The 5,723-nt window shown below is 34.2% G+C and overlaps 1 long non-coding RNA gene across 1 annotated transcript; it reads right to left on the reverse strand.

Annotated features, from left to right (window-relative positions):
• Positions 1-3,641: 3,641 nt before the first annotated feature.
• Positions 3,642-5,482, reverse strand: LOC138105802 (uncharacterized). Its single transcript, XR_011148699.1, has 3 exons — positions 5,404-5,482; positions 3,811-3,857; positions 3,642-3,699 (listed from the first exon to the last, which is right to left on the reverse strand). It is a non-coding gene; the product is annotated as an uncharacterized lncRNA (long non-coding RNA).
• Between the last annotated feature and the right edge of the window lie 241 nt (positions 5,483-5,723).

The following is a 5,723-nucleotide window of genomic DNA, read 5'->3' on the forward strand; positions in this document are numbered from 1 at the left end:
CTAAGCTGTTGCAGGGCTGTGTACTACCATTATGATTATCGACACCTTACTTGTATGAAACTCTGAAGCCACAAAGATATTTTATGAGCAGGATTCTTGGTGAGCTGCTGCACAAGTGCAGTGAGTTCTACGTTTTATGGGCAGGTGAATAACAAACTCTTGGTCAAATCCTCTCTACCATATTGAGGACGAAAATAGCTCACAGCACATAGCATAAGCATTACTGAATTACACTATGTAATTTTGAGTGCCTCATAGTAGCCTTAGAGAAGACATTGACGTTGCTGAAAGAGAAGGAAATACGAGGCACACATTACCAATGGGAACAGAGAAAACTTTAAAAAAACATTCAAATTAAAAAAAAACCAAAAAAACTTTTAAAGGTTTCACTTTTTAAAGAAAAACAATGGGAGCTATACTCATAAGGGTGCATTTTTTAGATTACTTCATTGAAGTAGAATATTAAACTAATAATTGCCAGTGAAGAAAACTTTGGGGATAATGAAGTGCTTTCAAAAACTGGATTTACATGTCTTTGAAAAAACATTCCCATGTTAAAATGGTTGGACTCTGACTGACCACTGACAAAAATCCATCTGAAATAAAATAAATAGTGTGCTTCTGAAATCTGTAAGAAGAAAAAAAAATGCTAGCAGTGTGCATGGAATCAGGATTCTGGCACAATCTTCTTTACCTGTTTTCCTTGTGACTAGGGCATAAAAAGTGAGAGTAGAAATGCTCATTTCAGAAATCGTTTGATTCTGGCAAACTGGAAAATTATGAAAATCTGATTTATAACCAGCCATTCCAGAATGTATTGTTCCTGGCATATGACTTTTCAAAAGAAACCTAGCTTTCAGCAAAATTAAACAATAGCTATTTCCAAGTAGCCATATGCTTATATAAAAGCGTGAATACTTACTTCTTACAGCTGAGACACTAGCTTGCAAGTTCAGTAGCTGAAAACCAAAAACTCAGCATTTGGCACCAAGCAGCTGATCAATCCAGACAAAAGATCAGTTTTGCTTCATTTTTTGATATGTGTAAATATAGTCTTGAACACTTTCTTTGAAGTGAATAAAAATGTAGTACGAGTTAAATATTTTGATTTTCAAATTTTCTTCTTTTCAGCAAAGTTTGACACAATATCAGAGTATCAGCTGTATTTTTTCATAAATAACTATTCCAAACACTTCCAACTGTGCTTTTTTTATTATTTAAACTAAGGCAGTTCATCACAACTTGGTGAGGCAAGTCTGTGTCTATAAAACCTTGGAAAGCCTGTCCAAGTGGGTTTTTTAAAACCTATTTCTGAATTGAAAAAAAAGTGTTAAATGCACCTCTGATAAGACCTTGACTCAGCCAGAGCTTCTAGGTAAGTCTAACATTGCTTAAAGCAAGTATAAAAGAAGCCATGTGAAAACCTTACACACTCTAAAGATAAGCTTTTATTAAAGACAGAATAAAAACTGAAGCTTTTTTTTTTAGTGGAACAGACCTACTAAGGTGGGTGATAAAAATGTATGTAAAAAAGCAACCTGCCAGACCTTTCTGTCCTTAAAGGATTGTCTCTCCAACTGGCTCTTGGTTTAGAACTTAGTGCCTATGACAAATATCTTTCACACTAACACCCTTGAGTCCTGCCTACATGTCTACTTGCTTGTCACCAGAAGGATCACAGGAATTTTTGTCACTTGTTTGGGTTTCTTACTTTCTTAGTGTCCCCCATGCTGCTTATCCAGCAGGAGCTATTCACAACAGACACTATGAATCATATTTTGGCACTATATATACAAATATTTATTGCCATTTTTAATTTTTTTTTTTAGGATTAATTATTTTAAAAATTAAACCTAGTTGTCTATAATACAAAAGGAAGAAAATAAGTGAGGGCTGAAGTAGTCATGGATATCCAAATTCATCACCCACACAGATTTTCCATGACAGAATAATCTGAGTATGTAGTTAAGCTTGATTGGATAACTCTCTATTTGTAATTTTACTCTTTACCCATGAGACTATTAGATCTATCTCGTACATAAAATGACCTGGTATGACCTGGTTCATTGTATTGGCAAACATAAACATTTCCACAGCTTCTGCTCAGTTACTAGATAGTAATATGGTAAATACCAATGTCTAATTTCACCAGTTGTTGGAGCTATTATAAATGCACGAAATATCCTTCAATCATTTGCAAGCATCACCTCTACAATTCTGTTGACTTTTTTCATTAAAAAACAAAACACAAATAAACCCCGACCACAAAATAAGTTAGCATTAAAGTCAAGTTTGTTGTAAGAGTTTTTTATAAGTACATTAAAATTAAATAACTTAATATGTAAGCCAGATGCAAGCACTACCATTAGGAGACCTGTAATAGTGGATGCTTGTGTTATTTGCCAAGAAATTATAGCTCTTTCTTTTAAAAAATACATGAGCAGTGACCTGGATGATTGTAGTCTATGCTATAGATATTCACAAAATGGCCCGTTATGGAAACAGCTAATCATTTGGGACAGAAAATCATGTCTAATAGAGAATTAAAGCAAAGCTGGGGAAATGCATCTAATTAATCTGAAAGATATTTTAGAGGATGTTCATCTTATGACCATATGATGCAGAGTGAATCTTTTTTCTTTCTGTTTTCACAGAAATGTTCTCAAAAATTCAAGTAAAATTCTTAAATATTTTACAATTTATTTTTTGTCTATATAAATCAAAAACTATTAGAAACTATGTTTCAGCTAGAAATATGTAATGAAGATGCACAAAATGTTTTGGGTCTCAGTCATACCACCTGAATATACAGGATGTCAGTATTGCTTATCCTCCTTGTTTATCTGTTAAAAATTAGCATGAATTGTAAAGAAATACCAGACATGACATTTGCACATAGAAGGTCAGTCAAAGTGCATCTGATCACCAAGTCACATGACTTCTTTCTATGCTCTGCTGGATCAGATGTACAGATGGCAAAAGATATCTGTCTTCTCACGTGGTGATCAATCCCCTCTTTTCATACAATAAAGATTTGAAGAAAAACCTTTTTTTTCCAAACTGTTTACAGAAGAAGTAAGTACTTGAAAAATATGCCACTACTACTAATTCATATTGTTTATTAGATATTGTAGAACATATTTAACAGTTGCATCATATGACTTTTTCTTCCTCTTTAATTACTTAAGTATAGTCAAATGACTGTGGTCAGGTTATTATAACTGAAACAAATAAAAAGAACAAGTGGTGTATACTTAAGTATACAAGAGTGTATACTTAAAAAGGAAACAAAACAAAACAAGAAAAAACAACATCAGTTAAATTCAAATTCATTGAAACTCTTATTTTTATTCAGTCAGGGTTAAAGGAAAAGGATTCGCAGTGTAAATCTGAACTTACCTTCAGGGTTATTGGGAAATTCATGTACATGTTATGAGCAAGTTGGTCCAATTTCACTTATTTTGGCCTATTGTCTTTATAAAGTCCACTGAAGCTGTTGCTGTGAATGCCATCTCATTATTTGATATTTCAGCATGGATAATTTGGAGGTACTTTAATGAAAGATGCGTTTTGGAAATAAATTGGTTTGACTTTGTCGTGTAAAAGTAGCAGAATACTTACCTTTCAACTGACTTGGGTTTTTCCCATTAAAATGTTATCATACTGGGTTTTCAGTGTTGGGATGTTCCCATGAAGATGCTGAAAAAAAAAAAAAAAAAAAAAAAAAAAAAAGAAAACACAAATTGTAAACCAAATTTATGTTTCTTCCACTGTGTTTCTTTTATAGCAGCTGTTTTTATTTCTACTCACTCTTTTCCAGATGGTGTTTATGCATGAAGTGTATATTTGATGTACACCTGTTGCAAAGGAATTAATAACTAATATTAGAAAGACCTTTTAAGATGGATGGAATGTTAGTGGAACTTGTATACGGTGCACGAGTTCTTTAAAATTTTTCAAATTTAAGGGCTGTATAACAAAGAATATTTTAAACTTACTGGCTTTGTCTCTCAAGATTCTGTTGTGCTTTTGAGGTTTTGAATATTTTTTTGGAGGAAAGGGAATTGCTTTGTTTTGCAAAAGAACCTGGAGCTAATGGTTTTCAGCTATGCATTGTACTTTGGTACCTTCCAGATAATAATTCATCCTTAAGCAGTGAGCTGATAGTCATTGCTAAAAAAAAGTCACAAAGAATGTTAATGAAATCTAAGAAATATCTAGGTTATCCACAGAGATCATGGCTTCTGAAATAAATAGACAATAGTGCTTCACAATCTACAGTAATTCATATTTTAAGAATGAAAAAGAGTGAAGGCGTCTGCCTGCATGATTCCTGACAGGCAATGTCATCAAAAGCCTGTTAGAAAATATTTATTTCTGTGCTACCTCCTGATGTAAATATTACAAGGGAGGGAAAAGAACACTTATAAGCAGTATCTGGGTATGAAAAACTTATTAGGGAAAGGTGCAGATGTGCAAAGGTCAGACAGTCAAATTTGTCAAATTGATATCAGAAATAAAGGACTATGCTAGTTTCTTCAGCTATTTATATATGTCACCAACATCACATCATTGACAAAATCTCCTTAGGCCAGTGACAGCTTTGTTTGCTCCCTGCTGCATGACATCTGCCCCTAAATTTTCAAGGCAGTACACAGAAGTGTAGCTTTCTAACTCTCACTACAGTCAAAAGAAATTGATGCAGATCTGGAACTCAGTATTTTACAAAAAATTACCTAGACACTATTGTGTGTCTTTTGCAAGTGCTATACATCAGAATTAAGAACAGATTGTTACTAAACCAATAACTTTATCTGTGTGACACCTATTGTGTATTTTCCTCTATTGCAAGATAAAATTGAGAGAGCATATATTTTGCTTGTTTCAGTCACATGTCCAGGCTGTGACTCACAGGACAAAATGCTTGCCTTGGATAATAATGAATATTTCCATTGAGAAATAGATTCCAGAATAGCAGTATAGTGTACACATTACTTCATATAACACAGAATAATCACTGCATATAGCTTTACTCTTTGGTGAGAAGGTATCCACCAATTTCTGATCTTTCTCAGCACCAAACAAAGCAATTCTCTGTAGCCTATTTTAGTGTCAACATTATTGGCTGCTGCAAATTGAGGGCAGGAAAGAATACACATACTTATGCATACACTTCTTATATCTCTGACTAAGTGACACATGAAGATAGAAACAGACAGGAAAGAAAAATTTGCAAGTGACTACAAAGCACTCTGGAAGAATGGGAGCATCCTGGACATGTCATGTGCGTGCAGCCTTTTTCTGGCTGGATAATTAAAACTAGTCCTGAGATAGGTTCGGTAGTGTTTAATGGCCTAAGCACAAGACAGTTCTAGATTCGTTTACTTAAGTCTAGACACTTACCTGAGCTCTCCAGGAGATGAGTCTCACTGCTCCAGGAGCCATCACTTCTTGTTTGGAAAAGAACCATATCCAGGTCATGACTTCGGACAGCTCAGCATGCAGGTGCTGCTATTTATTTCCATTATGATGGATTCAATTACCTGACTATTGTAAACTTACTTGCTTCAGCAAGGTGGAATTAATCAGGGCAAATCTTTAGACATCTGAAAATAATTGAAAAGCCAGTCTTCCTAACTTGGGCCACAGTCACCTTCCATAAGTCATTGGTACATACTTATACCTGCAATAAAATTAATGGGCTTTGAATGCCACAGATGGTC

The sequence above is a fragment of the Aphelocoma coerulescens genome, chromosome 2, assembly GCF_041296385.1.
Source record: "Aphelocoma coerulescens isolate FSJ_1873_10779 chromosome 2, UR_Acoe_1.0, whole genome shotgun sequence".
NCBI classification, from domain to species: domain Eukaryota; kingdom Metazoa; phylum Chordata; class Aves; order Passeriformes; family Corvidae; genus Aphelocoma; species Aphelocoma coerulescens.